The sequence below is a fragment of the Crocuta crocuta genome, unplaced genomic scaffold, assembly GCF_008692635.1.
Source record: "Crocuta crocuta isolate KB4526 unplaced genomic scaffold, BGI_CrCroc_1.0 scaffold95, whole genome shotgun sequence".
Lineage (NCBI taxonomy): Eukaryota > Metazoa > Chordata > Mammalia > Carnivora > Hyaenidae > Crocuta > Crocuta crocuta.
The window spans coordinates 10,659,021-10,677,458 of NW_027530971.1; the positions used below are offsets into that span (position 1 = coordinate 10,659,021).

The 18,438-nt window shown below is 48.7% G+C and overlaps 1 protein-coding gene across 2 annotated transcripts in view; it reads right to left on the reverse strand.

Moving 5' to 3' along the window:
• ASTN2 (astrotactin 2) overlaps positions 1-17,665 on the reverse strand; it is an 881,037-nt gene extending 863,372 nt beyond the window's left edge. For both annotated transcript variants that reach the window (XM_077769932.1, XM_077769931.1), the window contains exon 1: positions 17,605-17,665. The gene's annotated coding sequence lies outside the window, so the exon portion shown is untranslated. The remainder of the gene's footprint in view (positions 1-17,604) is intronic.
• Positions 17,666-18,438: the final 773 nt, after the last annotated feature.

The window sequence follows — 18,438 nt, forward strand, 5'->3', positions numbered from 1 at the left end:
CTGTCAACCTGAAACATGTATATATTTCAAAAGCTTTTAGATGGCCTTCTCACCGGTGACTGACAGGTTAACCAGAACTCTCTATTATATCTGTAAAATGTCCTGAGGTTCACAAGCCCTGAATGCTCACACCATTAAGGTACTTCCTCCAGCACCCTTAGGACATGTGGCTGTCAATTCAGTTGCATTTCTAACAGAGGACCAATTTGCTTCCTAAACCCGTGGATGCCTGTTATGTTTTTTGTCATTTGAAAATTTAATGAAATGTTATGCAAATTAAAAAACTTTATGAGCATCAAAAGGACGTGGCTTTTATGAGGACTAAGTTGATTTTACTATACAAATTAAGAAAGTCACTTAAATATTGCTATTGAGCTAGGTCAGGTGTGACAACTATAAAAATTTAGAAAGGAATCATAAAACTCTAGGAAAATGACTTGGCAAGCACTTAAGTTCTCAGCCCCCTTTAATGAAACCAACAATGGAAACTATATTTGGTGCATTATTAGTGTGGTTTATGCAAGAAAGAAGGCACAAAACTCCAATCAGCTGACTCAGACTCAAACAAGGGTTCTGAAGTCCACAACAAATAACAGTAACAGGCAAACATACACACTTTTACTTATCGTAAGTTACAATGAAATGTTTAAGGTGCATTATTATTATTATTATTATTATTTTATGATTCCCTACTTTAATAGACTTTTCTATGAACTGACCAGCCACCAATCCACACAGCTTCCCAAATGAGGGTTTCTAAAGTAAACAACTCGGGGCGCGTGGGTGGCTCAGTCGGTTAGGCATCCAGCTTCGGCTCAGGTCATGATCTCATGGTTCGTGGGTTTGAGCCCTGTATCTGGCTCTATGCTGACAGCTAGCTCAGAGCCTGGAGGCTGCTTCAAATTCTGTGTCTCCCTCTCTCTCTCTGACCCTCCCCTGCTCACACTGTCTCTCTCTCTCAGAAATAAATTTTAAAAAATATTAAAAATATTTTTTAATTAATAAATAAAGTAAACAACTCAACCTAAACCCAGGCAACCCTTTCCTGAAGAGTCTGTCTCCACATTCAGGTGAGGAAAAAGCCTAAGGTAGAAGAGGAAAAACTGCTTTGTCAGCAAGTTGGATACGGTGTCAGAAGGAAGAGAAAACCACCCCTGACTCATTGTGGTAACTGACTCTCTTGCTGGGTCCAGTTTCTCCTTTTGGTTCCCCAGATGGAAGAGTCATTATTGGATTTTCCCTCTCTCATATGTATTGGACTATATGTATAATGTTTGTGTGTAGGATACATGGATATATGTGTTACATATAAACACATCTAGCATTCACACGTTTATATACACATACATACTACACGTATACATTGTTTTTTCCAAGCAGGAGTCAGTAAAGAGGAGGACTCCCTGCCTGAGGACTGAAGTCTATCTGGAGGCAGATTCTGGGGCATGTGCATGCATGGAGCAGCTTTGTAAAGTTGGCTTAATATCGAATATAAGAAGGTCAATGAGCTTTCTCCAATCACAGCACTTCCATAAAATATTACGGCAGGAACATTGCCCATCTCCTTCCTAATATATTGTACATGGGGCACAGAGGATGACGCTGTGTTCCACCCACAGCACTGTGCTTCTACAATGTATTTTAAAGCCATGGAATCTTTATGAATATCCCTGAGTTGCTTGTAAGAAACTTGCAGAGAGACACAGGACAAATCACTTTCTCTCTGTCACCAAAGGTGGCTGTTCAGGCACGTATTAATTCCACAAGTCCCAGCAAATTCTTCATCATGATCATTTCTGGGGACTGAGAAGGGGCAAGGGAAAGACATTCACGTTTTCCTTTATAATATCCCTGAACTGTTTGCATTTAGTACAACAAGCTTTTATGCTTTTCATTAAAACTAAACCAAAAATGACTAAACATGAGGGGCGCCTGGGTGGCTCAGTGGGATAGGTGTCCAACCTCACCTCAAGTCATGATCTCCCAGTTCATGTGTTCAAACCCTGCATCGGGCTCTGTGCTGACAGCTCAGAGCCTGGAGCCTGCTTTGGATTCTGTCTCCCTCTCTCTCTGCCCTTCCCCTGCTCACACTCTCTCTCTCTTTCAAAAATAAAGAAACATTAAAAATTACTAAGCATGCATGCACTAGTTGCTGGAATTACAGATGTGAAAGAGAGAAGGTGTTTAGCTTAGGAAGGCTAAAGACTAGGAAGAGAGGCAGACAATTATCCAATAACAGTATTACCATGCAACAATGGACAGCAGTGGGCTTGGGAGAGAATATTCTTGGTGATGCGGGAAAGTCATCTTGGAAGCAGTGAGAGTACATTCAAGCTGGATCTTAAAAGATGGGTAGTAGCTATGAAGTATTTTTTTAATGTATATACTAGGGGAAATCTGACAACTAAGTGGGCAAAATTTAAATTCTATTATTTATATCTTAAATTTTTTAATGTTTCTTTATTTTTGAGAGAGAGAAAAAGAGACAGAGCATGAGCAAGGGAGGGGCAGAGAGAGAGGGAGGCACAGAATCTGAAGCAGGCTCCAGGCTCCGAGCTGTCAGCACAGAGTCCGACACGGGGCTCAAACTCACCGACTGCGAGATCATGACCTGAGCCGAAGTCGGGTGCTTAACCGACTGAGCTACCCAGGTGCCCCCAAAATTTAAATTTTAAATGAATATTTTTGTCTTAGGGATTGGGCTGGATCCATGTGTTCCTAAAGTGTGGTATGAGGGATAAATTTAGATGTCATGTAAATATAAACATTCATCTATTTGTGCATATATGTAGCTATATATATATATATATATATATGTTTTCTTTAATAGTTACACATTTACTCTTATAGGCCATCTTCTATTTATAGGAAGTTACTCTGGTGTTCCATTTGTGATAGTGATACAAAGATTCCTTTTAAAAATAAATGCAGCTAATCCCATTTATTATGTGACCTTGCACAATTGACCTGATCTCTCTGAATGGCCATGTCTTCATCTGTAATATGGAGATACTAAAAATACCCATGAAAAGGATTTTTTTTCCCTTTAAATCAGAAAGTACAAATGTTATCGCCATAGACTGTGAACTTCTTGCATTTCTGGGCCCCCAGGGACTGGGCACACAACTGGGATGTAAGAATCATTGAATAATGACTAAGGGGCTTAGCTCCAGGCAAGGGGAGCTTGAGGTGAACCAGGGTTGTAGGGGATCAGGATTTCTCTAGAAAATGCGAATAGAACTCATCTCTCATGCAAACCCCAGCTGCTAGTAGTAGCTGCTGAAGACAGTGCATTTGAGAAGTGAGCCAAAGCTGAGGAAGTTGATTAGCAATGTCTGATCATACGTATTTTCCATTTATTCAGAACTTCATTCAATGAATATTTACTCAGTGCCCACTATGCGATGGGCGTGGCTCTAGGCACCTGGGGTCCCAATAGGTAGACAAGACAGGAAGGCTCCTCCTTTCTTGTGGAGGACCCTATGCAGTCCCATTTCCCCCAGCTTCTTGAAGGAGAGCTGGCTGCGACAATATTCCTCAATCTTATCTGAGGCTGGAAGAGGAACTGTCTTTATTCAAGATCTTCTAGCAAGGGAAAGGCAGAAACAGGACAAGAATCGAAGGCATTTGCCTCCCAATGCAGTACAGCCTAGTATTCAGCCGACTTGCAAAACCTGTTTGGTTTGCAGCTCTGCCCTTTCTCAGCCACCAGCCTTCCCATTCGAGGGCTTGGCTCTCTGTTCCCAGGCTGGGAGCGGGGAGCCAGGTGAAAGGGGGGCCCTTCCCTTAAAGGCAACTACAGTTTGGAGAGGTAGCTCTGAGAGGCCAGGGGAATCAAGTGGAGAGAGAAAAGCAGGGAGGGAGGGACAGAGCAGTCCGGCTATTCGCAGACAAGTAATTGGTCAGCTTCTCCAGTGTCCCTCCCTGGGGGAGGCTAGAAAGAAAGTAATTGAAGAAGGTTTCCTAACAAATTAGTGTGAGACTGGGCTTGAAATTTTGAGTTGCACCTGGATTCAGAGCTGAGGGTTTGATCTTCAGAGGCCCCAGGAAGGATGCAGAGATGGGGGGAGGGAGGGAGGTTTTATTCCTCTGCAGCAGCTCTCAGCCTCTGAAACTCCAGGAGGGAGCCCTCTTCTCCCTCCAGGGCCCCTGCTGAGCTGGCGGGGCTGAGAGGAACCTCACAGATCACAGGGTTTAATCTGAGCCCATTAGAAGTGGGGGGAAGCCCGAAATGCAGAAGGGATGGAGGCACAGACGCCCAACAGAACTGAGACCGCACCCCAGGACTCCTGGCTCCTAGACCTGGCCACCAGATCACCCTGCCCCCTGGGTTCTGGGAGGTCTTTAGTCATAAGACCCCCTTTGAAGTGCCCCAAGTCCCTCCAACTACAAAGAAAGTGAGGAAGGGGCTGGCCCTAGGGATTAAGGTGCAGGCCTATTTATTTTTGTTTATTTAACAAACATCTACGTAGCATTTGCTGAGTGACAGGCAACATTCGCTGCTCTACATGCTCTATGAACTTTAGTTCTTGAAACCCTAACAATATCCCAAATAAGCCACAGAAAAGCCCAATAAGGCGGGTAGCCTCTAAGGTGGCATTCACAAACTATCCCTCCTAAGGTTGTCCATGGGTCATTCATTTGGTCATAAAATATCTACTCAGCACCTGCTACATGTTGTATCCTGCACTTTGTGGTTTAGGGCATGAAAAGATGAGCAAGGCACATTCCCTACCTTCAAGGGCCCGTTAGATAAAGACTTTTGAAAATGAATGGAATAGAATGCTAAGATGGGAATGTATACCAGGGTGCTACTTTGGTCAGGGAAGACGTCTCGGAGGAGGTGATGTTTAAGTTTTGTGAACAAAGGAGAAAGTGGAAAATGAATTCAGGGAAGAAGACACATTTTTAGGATTTTTAGGCTCTGAAAAGGAATTTTTTTAAGAGAAATGAAAAATAAAAGGATTTATTTGTTTGTTTACTTGAGACAGAGCTAGAGTGGGGGGAGAGGGGCAGAAGGAGAGAGAGAGAAACTTAAGCAGGCTCCATACTCAGTATGGAGTCCAACACAGGGTTGCATCCCAAGACCCTGGGATCATGACCTGAGCCAAAATCAAGAGTTGGATGCTCAACTGACTAAGCCACGCAGGTGTCCCGAAAAGCAAAGGTTTTAAACAGGAGAGAATGAGAAGATCTAATTTTTTTTTTTTTTTTTTTTGAAAAGATCACTCTGGCTACTGAATACAGCAAGGATGGCAAACGTTTTCTGTAAAGGGGCAGTCAGTAAACATTCTAAGCATTGTGGGCTGGATACTCATTGTTGCTCCTATTTCAACTTTGCTGTTGTAAAGAGGAAACAAGCTTTGACAATCCATACACCGGTGTATAAGTGTGGCTGCATTTCAGCAAATCTTTATTTGTGGATACAGATGTTTGAACTTCACATAATTGTCACATAACATGAAATGTTACTTTTCAGCGGATTCTTTTCACCATGTGAATGAATGAATGAATGAATGGATGGATGGATGGATGAATGAAGTTTACAGGCTGTACAAAAGCAGACAGCAAGCTGGATTTGGCCTGCATGCTGAATACCATATACTATAAAGAATGGATGGGGACAGAGACACAGCCAGAAGACAGAAGACTGATATAATAGTCCAAGTAAGCAAGGCTGGTGGCTTGAATGAAGGTTATGGCAGTAGGAAATTAGAAGCGAGTAACATTGAGAGTCATTCTAGAAGTAAAACCAATAAGGTTGGCTGACTGAAAGAATGGAGGACAAGAGAAAGGATATTTCAAGGATGACTCCTTCGCTTGAGTGATTGGATGGATGGGAGTCCGATCTCCTGAAACAGGGGAGATGTGGGAAGAGCAGGTTTGGGGAACAAATCACGTTGTTGCCACTGTGATCACTGATGGGAGACAGAGAAACAGAGTCCCTGGGGCGTGCCAGATAAAATATAGCGTGTCCAGTTAAATTTGAATTTCTGGTCATTAGAGAGTCATTTTAAGTGCAGCTATGTCCCAAATATTGCATTGGGCATAATTCTAACTAAACAAGTATTCATTGTCTGAAATTCAAGTTTAACTAGACATCCTGTATTTTTTTTTTTTTTTTGCATCTATTTTTATTCACGAAGTATGGCAATCCTAAGGGGGTGGTGAACATTTTGGGGGAAAATATCTCTCTCTAAGCCTTGGAGGAGAAAGAGAAGATTCCTCAGAGGAGGTCCTCGCTGACACAAGGCTAGGAGTTGACCAGGTGAATTTCACAGGGACGGTAAAGGCATTCTAAGCAGAGAGAATAGCATTTCCATTCCAGGATTGAGCGAGGAGAATGTTCCCAGTGCTGTCAGAAATCTGCAAGAAGTCAGTAAGGCTAGAGCATGAAGCACCACAGAGAATGGCAGGAGGCAAGGCTGAAGATATATCCAGGGGCCATCCACGCAGGTCCCTGAAGGATACACTATGGAGTTGCCATACTTCTTAAGGTATAGATTCCCAGGCCCCTCTGGGTGCCTCAACAAGTCTAGGAATGAGAGACTGGGTTCCAAAGTGATTCTTGTGAAGTTAACTTTAGGGGAAACCTGGGAGCTTTCCCTCCTAAAAATCCCAAGAGCCTAGGAAGTTGCCTCTGATTCTGAATCTTGAAAAGAGTAACCCAAGTAATCAAAGCAAAGGCAGTACAGTATGAGCATGCAGCCTCCCATGGGGACTGACCCCTCAGAAGGAAACTCTGTCCATGTGGAGGGAAGCAGAAGGTCCAGAACGTTCACAAAACCATACCAACTCCCCAGCAGTCACTCTGCGTCTGGCACCTGGTTCTCCTTGGGCGCTGTCTCTCGGCTCAGTGCAAGTAGCCCAGCCGTCGCTGTGACTTTCCTTGCCACCCCACCCCCTTCCCTCCTCCGCCCACAGCCACCACTGAAATGATTCCCCCAAATGCAGCTATTACTGTGACTGGAAATCTCTTTACTGCTGATTCTGCTAATGGAAATGTTCCTTCCCTTTTCGGCTGCTTGCAAAGCCACTCGTGACTTTCCCGGGTGCTTGAGAGCAAGGCTTTGTCAACCAGCCACCACCAGAAGGGAGAGAATTCTGCCCCGACTGCCTCCTACAACACCCACCTGCTTCAGGCACAGGCTCTAAGAGCTTCTCCGTCCAAACTATCCTCAGACAACCCTGGAGTTCCCCACTTCTCACTGCTTCCGGAGAAGAACAGAGATCAGTGGTCAATTTCATCCCTTTTTTGCCTGGCTGGGGTGGGGAGGTGTGAGGATAGCCTTCAGGGGAGAAAGGAGGGGGAAGGGAAAAGGAATTTGCATTCATTATTTATTCATACCTCCGCCTCTTTCCAAAAAAGGATTCCAGGTGGCTAAGAGGCTTGGAGCACAAACCTTGCCAGACTGCTGTGCTTGGTGCTTTGCGCATAAGATCTCTGTAAGGATCCCAGGCTTAGTGTAAGTAAAAACTGAGTGCGGTGCTAGGCACTCATGAAAATCTAGTTTATGGAGGGAGGGCTCTCCAAAAATAATGGTCACAGCAGCCCCGAGGAGTGATCATTATGTTGTCTTCACTTTACCGATGAGCAAACAGGCTCAGAGAGGAGGCACACAGAAGTCAGCAGTTAAGAAGTAGAGCATCTGGGATTTGATCCCGGCGCTTTTGGTCATCGGAGCTGGAGCATGTTCCACCCCAGCACATTGCCTCTCAATCAGAGGAGCTGGGCTGGAGCCTGGATTAGCTCTGGGATCGTGGAAAATGTATTTCACTTTGCTAGGTAAATGAGGGAGTTGGGCTGGATCTCAGAGGCTTTATTTTACCCAGTTCTAATATTCTAAGAAAAGTATACACTATTTGGATTTTCACAGCATTATAATATATCTAAATATTGCAGATTATTATATGTATCCCATATGTATAGATAACGTAATATCAATTCCATTCTCAAGGCGGGAACATAAAAACTGCACGTTGCTGCTAAGAAGATTTGGTGGACAAACTCAACATGGGGTGGAGAGGAGTGCACCTGCTCGAAAGGGGGCTGGATCACTGACAATGAATGTCCTGGCAATTTTTAGAAAGAGAAGACAGAGCTTCTCCACATGACTGAAAGGACAGGTCTTCACAAGCCTAGCATAAGGAGAGAATTCCCTAAGCACAGAGAGAAGAGGAAAATGGAAAAGGAAGAAGGGAGTGCAGTAAGGAAAGAGGGGGTAAGGAAGGACAGAAGGGAGAGAGTGGAGAAGGCATGGAAGTGTACGAATTTGCTACGAATAGTCAGGGGATAATGAGTGACATCTAGAGGAAACGAGACGAGGCCTGGTGCTCGTGGCTAACTGGCACGGCACAGAGCCGGAAGGGCCTGGGGAGATGCTGAGTCAGCTCCTGGCAGCACAGAAAAAAGGTGTTCAGTCCCTTGGGCCTGTGAGGCTGTCACACCTGTATAGAAATGTCTTGGTAATGAGAGCAGGAAGAGATAAAAAGTAAGAGAGGTTGTCAAAGAGATGGAAACTGAAGAGCACTCCACGTTGGGTACAGCATTGGAGGAGGGAGCACAGGGTTTAGAACAGAACAGACCTGCCTGGGTTTGGACCCAGCCCAGACATATAATAGCTGTGTGCTCTTGGGCACCTTCGTTCACTTCTCTGAGCCTCCGTGTTCACCTAAAATGTGGGCTAAATCAGGTCTTTCAAGCTCATGGAGAGGATGAAGTAAGAGAACAGATGTACCAGCATGGCATCTGGGGCATAGTAACTGTTCAATAAATGTTCTCACACAGCCTACTTCATGCCAGATGATAAAGTCTGGAACACCAGGTCCCCGCACCCCTAGAGGCCCAGCTGCCCTTCCCCGAAGTGAGAGGAAGACACATCAGACTAGGGGTCAGGAAACTGAGATCTGGCTCTCGTTTCATCACCGTCTTGCTGCGTGACCTCAATTTTCCCCATCTTTCACACAGAAGCGCTTTGCTTAGATAATGTCCTAAGTTACCATATTTGGTGATTCCAAAACCATGCTGTATCATCTTCCCCAAAGCATTCGATGCCTCTCTGTTTGCCACGATGCAAAAAGTTCCAATCCCTTATCTAGCTTCCATGATTCTCAAAAGAACATCTTCCCTAAACCTGGCACACTTTCCTCCGATCAAACTGACCTCATTATGTATCCTATAAACATCCTTAGAATATCAGGGAGGTAGTGGAAGGTAGAGGAAATGGAAATGGCTGGGAAAGCTCAAAGAGGGACGTCTCTGGGAAGGGCAGCATTCCAGCTCAGATGTTAAGACTGATGAGTGGAATTCCAACACTTCTCCAGCTTTGCCCAGTATGGACGCCCATTCTAGGCCACCATCATACCCCACCTGAACAGACTCCTACAGGCTTTCTGCCTTCCGGCTTTGCAGAGAAACCAAAAGTAATTCTTTCCAAGCCTAAGTCAGATGTTGATACTCTTTGGGTAAAAATCCTGCCTTGGTCTCTGCTTCCTTCAGAGTGAAAGCAAAACTCCCCACAGAGGTCTGTATGGCCCCTATGTGACTCCCCACTTCCTCTCCTGTCCTGCACTTCTTTGCTCACTCCACTCTGGATGCACTGGCTTTTGGGCTACACCTTGGGCATCCCAGGTGTGCTCCCCAGTCAGTATTTGCTGGAGCAGTTCTCTGCCTGGAATGTTCCCTCCTAGATGGCTGTTCTGTGAACTCCATCACCTTCAAGTCTTGGATCTAATCCTACATTCTCAGTGAGCTCCTCTCTCTCTGCTCTATTTAACATGAAAACCGTCTCCTCATCTCCAAAATTTCCCTTTTATTTAATTTTCTTTTGTTCATAGAATTTATCACCTTCTCACATACTACCTAATTTTATTTATTATGTGCATCATTAACATCCTCTCCTCGCCACACACCCACCCACACCCTCACTGGCTCGCTTCTATATATGAGCTCTCTGAATACAAGAATCTTGGTCTTTTGTTCTCTGTTGTGTCTTAAGCACCTGCAATGGTGCCTAGCACACTGTAGGTGCTCAATAGTTGAAAGACTAGTCATTGTTATGGTACTCTTTTTTAATGTTTATTTACTTACTTATTTTTGCAAGAGAGAGAGACAGAGCCTGACACAGGGCTCAAACCCACAGACCGCGAGATCATGACCTGAGCCGGTCAAATGCCTAACTGATCGAGCCACCCAGGTGCCCCTCTAGTACTCTTTTATATAGATAGAGGTTTGTCAAGACTCCAGTGTGCAACTCCAGTGTGAGGTCAAGAGAGGCTGCAAAGCTATGGTGACATTTAAATTCAGTCTGGAAAGGTAAGAAGGAATTTTCCGGCAGGGGTGGGGTGGGCAGAGTCACGAAACAAGAAGGGAAGTCTCTTACCATAGGGCACTCTGGACGGAGTCTGATCCCTGGACCTTATACGACAATAAGGAGCTTGACCTTCACACTAAGAACCCTGGGGAAGGAGTGAAGGGCTTTATAGGAGAACAGCCATGATCGGATTTGGGCTTTTAATGCAATCATGCCGTCTGCAAGTACGGACGGTAGATTAGAGGCAAAGAGACCACGGAGTTGATGCTAAAATTGTAGTGGACAGAAGCGCTGAGGTCTGAGCCTCTCCCTTTGACAATGGGGAGGGAGAAACGGTTCCTCTTCAGGTGAAAACCCTAGCAGTTTACACCTTACAGCATCCCCATCAAGGTTTCACTCACAGACTGGGCTGCTTGCGTGTTCTGGCACGCCAGTAGGGAAGCTATGGCTGTTTCAGTCCTGAATCTTACACTGTGTGGTCCCCATCCATCCGCCTTCCAACCCAAAGGGACACCTTTACGGGGGGGCTGTTGTCCAGGAGAACTACAGACAGCAGCAAAGAGCCAGAGGAAGGAGAGCACAGGAGATGGAGAACAGAGGCAGCCGGGCCAAGCACTGCTTGCTGTCTGCCTCCTTCCAGGGCAGAAAGGCTGCAAGCTCTCCCGGAAGGGAGAGAAACCAGCTCCCTCTCACTATAGTTAATCTTCTGTTGCCACTAGCTGGTCAGTGAGAGAACTTGGGAAAGCATGAGCTCTGTAAAGGAAGCAACCCCGTAAAGCTGCTCTGCCTCAAGGTTAAATCCGACTTTCTTCCCTTTCCTGGAAAAGAGCAGGCTGCTTCTGCTCACCCCCAAAAGCAGCTGGAGTAAAAAGCAATGAGGCTTCCTCCTCCCCCAGAACAAAACCTATCAGCTCGGGTTCTCAGGAGAGATTGGAGCCAACCAGCTGGATACTTGGGCAGGAGAACAAATTCAGCTTCCCCAGGGATATTTTTCTCCCTAGATTTTGATTTTTCGGGTGGTGTCTGTGTGTTTCCATTTGTTTTTTGTTTGTTTGTTTCTCTGTTTTGGGGGGGTTGTTTTGTTTTGTGGGTGTTTTTTTTTTTCAGGGAGAAGAGAGAGTTTGTTCAACCAAGTTTCAGACACTGAGATGTGTTTACCCAGAGCCTTGTGTTCAAGATCCAGTGTGATGGAAAGAAGCACAGAGTGGGACCCAAGGCCACTGGGTTTAAGTCTGAACTGCTGCTGGTCCTCAAGAAGCTTTCTTCCCCAGTCTGAGCCTCCATGTTACCATATAAAACACTGTGTGCTCTGAGCCATCATGGTCATGTAAAAGTTTTCATGACTTACTTCACCCAAAGACGTCGCTGTCGCTCTCCACCCTTCTCTCCCAGAAGCACACGTGTCAGTACTGTCCTATGACAGCCAAGGCCTAATTTACAGCAAAGCAAGGACGTGAGAAGCAGATTCTGCTTGCCAGAGGCCATTTCCAACCTGCCGAACTTGCTAGAAATTAAAATTATAGAACACTCTTGCAGCCTGAGGGCCTAGTTCAGGAAAACGATCAAGCTCTGGGTCACACCAAAGCCGGCAGAGCTGTGCTATCTCAGCTGGTGTTGCTGATCCCCAGAAACAGCAAACCTGGCTGGCCCTGACTGAACTTGAGCCTCCGCAATGCAGCTGAAGAGAATCCACCTCTCTCCCTGCCCCACTGACCTCAGGAGCCTGGGACATTCTGAGGGCAGATAACACATCTCTATCTGCCCTGATTATTAACTACATTTCATCGGATTCGAGCTGGCAAAAGTGGGGATGGGTGAGGGAAGTCAGTGGAAAGAGGAAGAAGACTCAGACCAGAGACCATTGAACACCCACATAACTGCCACCCTTATTTACAATATCCCAGGAACCTGGACCATCACAGCAGGACGGGACCGCGAGTCTGAGTGCTACTACAACACTTTATTTAGTGATAAGGACCTGGTGCCCAATTGAGAAAATAACATATATATTTTTAAACCTAGCTTTGTTGGAAGACATCAAATTCACAGTCTTATCCATGCCAGAATCTCTGTCTCTGACCCATAAGGAACACTGGGACTGATTTTTTTTTTTAAATGTTTTATTTTTCTAGGAGAGAGAGAGAGACAGCGTGAGCAGGGGACGGTCAGAGAGAGAGGGAGTCACAGACTGAAACAGGCTCCAGGCTCTGAGCTGGCAGTCAGCACAGAGCCCGACGCAGGGCTCGAACCCACGAACCGCGAGATCATGACCTAAGCGGAAGTCGGACGCTTAACCGACTAAGCCACCCAGGCGCCCCACACTGGGACTGATTTTAATGAGAAGTCTGTGGACAGAACTCCCTACAGAAGACCCAGATTACTACTATTTGTATGTTTTTTCCTCCCTCTTAATAACTGACATCAACCTGCAGAATTAAGCCGGAAACCAAAAAGGGCAGATAGCCTCATTGTCTCCAGGACTCTGGCTCTGCCACATAGTTGTGTAGTCTCTACTTAAAGGTTCCCATAATCATTAGAGGCAGGATGCTGAGTTCTGGACATGGATCCCTGGGAACCATCCCCTAGTATCTGCACCTTTTGAACCAGACAAAAAAAAAAGCACGTTCCTTATTCACTGTTGACATTTGAAGGAAGTTCCTCCTGCCCTTTCTGAACTGTCCCTGTTAGGCTAAATTCTCTGCTTCTAGCAACCCTTCTGATTTGGTGCCTGGATCCTCATTCCTTCCAGAGGCTTTTCTCTTTTGGTAACCATTTTTGTCTCTATTTTAATGAATCTTTGCGGACCAGGCCAATCAGCTTCCTGCAAAAAGCATACTTTTGGGACAGAACTTCAGGACACTTTCCAGGTTATTTATTCTCATACAGGTGCACTGAGACACACTAACAGAGAGGCTTTCCTTTTATGGACCCTCCTCCAAATAGAGAGTACACTCCTCGGCTATGTGATTTACATCACGGAGGCTTAGTAAGAAATGTTAACAATGAGCACTTACTCAATATTCTCTTTTTCCCCCTTTTGCTGAATCAAGGCTGGTGGTAAACGGCCCAGTCCAGCCACCGTCAAGTGTAGGAAGAAGGATGTCATGTGGGCATGAAAGCTAAATCCAAGAGCGGACTCCAGGGCTGCCTGGGGGCAAGTGAAGACTGAGTGATACGCAGGTTCACCTCTAAAGCCCTGTACTGGCAGTTGCTCCTGTTTAAATGCTTTCTTTTCAATTAGTCCTTCCCAACACCCTGTGTTACCAGCAAAAGAAAGGAGACAGTGAGATGCAAGAAGAGCTAGTCAGAGGAACAGAGTGCATCAGGGCACTTCAAGTTCATAGAATCTCTACATTGAAGGATTATTTTAGGGCTTCTCTACCCACTCATATTACCACACAACGCACTGAAGCTCTGGGGATAAATGACTTGTTCAAGGTCAGAGGGCCACAGCCGAGATTTCCAGATCCTAACCAACACTAAGTTCCCAAGCTGTATCGGAGCTACCAACTTCTCCAGTCTATCCCCCAAAGGCCTCACACACAATTGTTTTATGTTTTGTTTTTTTTTTTTCCTTTCTGGAAGTTTCCCCAGCCTTCTCTGAATCTACAAAGATGTGTTCCCTCCCTGATGTTACAAAACGTGTAATCTCCATCACTCACTGGGATCGTTAAATAGAATGCCCTCTGATATCCCATGAGTCATGGAACTTTGAGCCAGCAGGGTCATCCAAGGTCATGCCTTACCTTCAAACTCTCATACTTTGGCACCCTAGTGTAACCGAAGTTCCTGAGAAATGTTGCTGTCATGTTGATGACTGGTGTGTTTCTCTCCAAGACCATGCACCATGCCCTCCATAAATGTAACCAACCCCTCAATGCATCTTTGCCAATGCCCCACTACCAAGAATGTAGGTATCTAGTAGAATGAGATTCCAGTTCCAGGTCTGCTATTTACCCACACTGTGACCTTGGACTAGGTACCTGACCTCTCCAAAAATGCTTCCTAATCCATTAAATTATTAAATGGGAATAACATGAATGGGAATAACAGCAATGCCCACCTCATGTATTTTATGTGAATTAAAAATAAAAGGTAAGAGTGAAGCTCTTAACATCTCATTAAGGATTCAATAACTATTTCTTGATAAGTTTCAAGGAAATTTACTGTCCGTGCTACTGACTTTATATAATCAGATTCTAAAGAAGAGGCCCAGACACTGAAATTTGGGGAACATTTCAACTCTGAGGCAACCTTCCATCTATATAAAGCAGGCTAGAACATGATGGGAGAGAAGAATATGAAGAGGCGTTACCAATAATAGAGTCAATAAGTGGAACGAGAGAAGCAGAATGGAGGGAGACAGGGCCAGGTACGCAGGTGACTTTGGTGAATGGGGATGGTAGGCAATGCATGCAAAATAACCTTGAGGGCTGCCAACTAACAGTAAAATGGAAATTGTACCTTTTGTTTGTTTGTTCACCCCAGTTAATGCCAAGGACATTTTCCCACCACCAACTCTGGGCCCACAACCCAAAGCATGGCCCCAGGGCTCCGGCAGACACTACCACCCCCTAGTGGTGGCTCCACACACCCCACTATTGACAGGATTTGGCATCTGCTGATTGCATAGGCAATTGTGGCTATGCCATCTCCAAATCCCTTGAACTGACCAGGAAGTGGTGAAAGACTCATCCAAGACAGCAGAGACAAAACACTAAGCAAGGATGCTTAAAAGGTCTGGGGATGGAATGATGGGATGGAGCTACCTTGGGACCTTAGGGGAATTAAGGCCATAATTGACTCATAGTATCCACACCCCCACCACACACACACACACACACACACACACACACACACCGGCCCTCGTTTCCAGCCAGCCTGGCCCTCCCAGAGCTCATTGTGCACTCCGTGTTTACATGCAAACAGTGGAAGACCAACACAAATAAAAAACCCACGTCTCCCTACACAGCTCCTGCTACACTCGGCCATCTGGTGACTACCTCGCTAGCCAAATCCCCCGGAGGGAGCGCCTGAGCTGCCAGTCCAGGGCGCTGAGGGGAGAAGAAGGAGGCGGGACACAAAACCCTACATGCATCCCAAGGGCTCAGAGCTGCCAGGGAGGACAGCAACCCCCCACTCCTCAGCAGGCAGTCCCCAGTGGCCAGGCTCAGCTGTCTTGCCTTGCGTCAGAGAAGGCAGAAGGCTCCAAGTGGAGGGCGCCTGGAGACTCTCCAGCTGATGCTGGGGTCCTGGGGGATTCAAGACTTCCAGCTCCCTGCGCAGCTCCTCACTCTGCTTGCCCAGCTCCCAAGCACCCACTCCCTCTTGAAAGCCGAAGTTTTAAAAGGCAGAGATTGCCGACTTCAGGGATTCTTCGGGGACTCCCATAGCTGGCTGGCCCAGGTCCTCCACATCCTTGGGGAATGGGAATGCTCCGCGGTCGTGGCTTCCAGGTCAAGCCATACCCAAGAATGTCCCCCTCTACGCACTTATTTCCACAGCCCTTTAGGGAGACTCCCACTTCTGACCTCTCAGGACACCCTAGAATAGAGAGATCATGAGGATGGAAGAAGTGTGAAACTGTAAGTGGTGTTGAAGGCACACCCTTCGGGTCGCCACAAAGACCCTTCCCTGCGAGGAGGCGGGACGAGTCAGCCCTGAGCCCAAGGTGAGCTTTTCGCCCTAAGAAACCCCATCTCCACTCTCACCCCTTCCTTTGAAATGGACAGGCCCGCAGGTGCACGTGGGAAGAGCTACTGGTGTGTGTGCATGTGTGCGTCGGTGCGTGTGTGTCTGCCTGAATGTATGTGTGTGTCGCACGCTAGACGCGCCGCCGCGGGAAGTCCCCAGGGAACCCGCAAGGCGCACTCCCGCCGCGCCTCCCCGAAAGCTCAGCAACGCTCAGGTTACAGCCGGCTGGGGAGAGCCCCGGGGCCACCCACCCGAGGCCGGAGCGCGGGCGCCGGCGCGCCGGGCACTCCCTCAAACCTCCAGGGCCGGCCGGCGTGAGAGGGCAGGGGGCGGGGTCACACAAACACGTTTTAAAACACTATGGCTCCCAAGAGAGAGGATGCTAGCCTCCGGATTCGTCTTTGGGGTTTCTCGGGCAGGCGAAGAGTTAACCTTGGAGGTGCAAGCCGGGATCCCGAAGGCGCTCCACCCGCGAGACGCCGGCGCCGAGCCGGATCCCGAGAAGGCACGGATCCGGGGCAGGGGGGTCCGGGAGTCTCCCCGCGAGCCCCCGGCGCCTTCCGGGCGCTGTCGTGGGCCAAACGCCGACAACCAATCGCGCCCCGCGCCCCCGAAAGGGGAGGAGAGCGAGCGATCCGCGAGCGCGGGAGAGCTGAGTGGGGACGTTTTCGTAAACGCTCCCCGTGATAATTAAGCTATCAATTACCCGGGTGGGAAATCAGCCGCGCTTCCCACAGCTCCTCGGAAGGGCCGGCTCCTCGGGGATCGGCGCGGGGAACCAGCAGGCAGCGAGCTGCCGGCGAACTTTCTGATTAACTTTTCCATTTGAGCCCCCACCCCACCCCCACCCTTTTCCTCTTCCCTTCGGTTTTCTGGCCTTTAAGTTGTTATTCTTAGCCCAGCGGGTGCGCGGTGAGGACCAACCTGCTCTCCCCCTCGAAGGGGGAAAGAAATGCGACTGCGACAAGGAGGCTGGGGGCAGAATCACAGAATCCGGAAGGGGAGACCTCAGAAACCACTCAGTCTTCCCCTGCCCCATTTCACAGATGGCCCAAACTGAGGCCCGGGGGGCGGGAAGCGACTTGGCCAAGGTCACGCAGCCTACTCGGAGGCCGAGTTTACGCGGGTTGGGCGATCCCACATGGGGCTTCTCTGCTCCGGTTCGCGAGAAAATCTGTCTGGAAGAGCCTTGCCTCCAACTCCAAGGCGAGAGTGAGGGGGCGGTAACCGCGAGCGGCCAGCGACCGTGCCCGGAGGAGCGGCGGGAGGGCGGGCTCGCCGGGTCCCCGGCTGCAACGCACTCAGCCATCTGGGTTCTCCGGCGTCGGGGACGGATCGCGCCTGGGCGGGCACACCGGGGACTGGCCCCCACTGCGGGAGGGCTGGCACGCCCCCGAGCTCCCGCCACGCGCTCTCGGGGACCTCTGCCCGGCTGCTCTCCAACCACCTGTACGCCCTCCGGGCCCCTCGGCTGCCCTCTCCCAACCCCGCTCGGGGCAGCCCGGGGCGGGGACCCCCAGGGCGCCCCCACCCGTCCGGCTCCACTTCGGGGCTCAGGGCTCCTCCGGACCCCGCGCGTGCCGGCGCCCAGCCTTACCCAGGGTGAAGAAGGGCAGCTCGGTGTTGTCCAGGTCGTCTTGCACGGCGATGCGCCCGGGCAGCTCGTTACGCACAAAGAGCAGGAGGCGCGACTCGGCGGCGGTGCCCGCGGAGCCGGCGGAGCCCGAGGACGCAGAGGNGCGGCCCCGAGGCCCCGCCCGGCCTCGTGCAAATCCCAGTCGCCCCCTCTCCTTTCCCAGGATCCCCCAATGCCACCCTCACGGCGTTCTTTCGCCACACCACCCCTCTCCAAATTCTTGTGACTTAAGGACCCCTCGCGCCTCCTCTGATTCCTCCTGGCTCAACCCAGCTCGCCCAGCTTCACCCCGCCCCTGGCTCAACCCTCGGGCTGCACCTGGGGGCGCGCCTCAGCCCACCCAGGCTCCAAGCCCCGCCCTCTAGGGGGCAGGGGGCGCCTCTCGATGGCCAAGACTTAACTTTGTCTCCCCAAGAGCCCAAAAACAAATCACGGACCCCTTTCTACTCCCTAAAATAATTCCATAGAACCTCAGAGCCCCCTCCTCACCCTCTTTCCCGCAACTCGCGTCTTCAGTCTCAGACACCAGGGTTCCACCTCTCTCCCCCACCCAGGCCTCCGGGGTTGCATTAAATGCTTGCAGAGCGAGGGGTGTCACACTCCACCCTCTAGCCCCCACATTGACTCTGGCCGGGAGGCTCTGGCCCCTCGGCTGCGGCCCCGCAAGCCCGCCCACTCTCGCGCTTGTGTTTTGGATCCCTACTCCGAGCTTGGAGCCGCTCTACTTGGCTGCTTCTGTTCTGTGTGTGAAATTCCTGAAAAGGGTGCGAGGTAGAGACCTGCTACTCTGTCTGC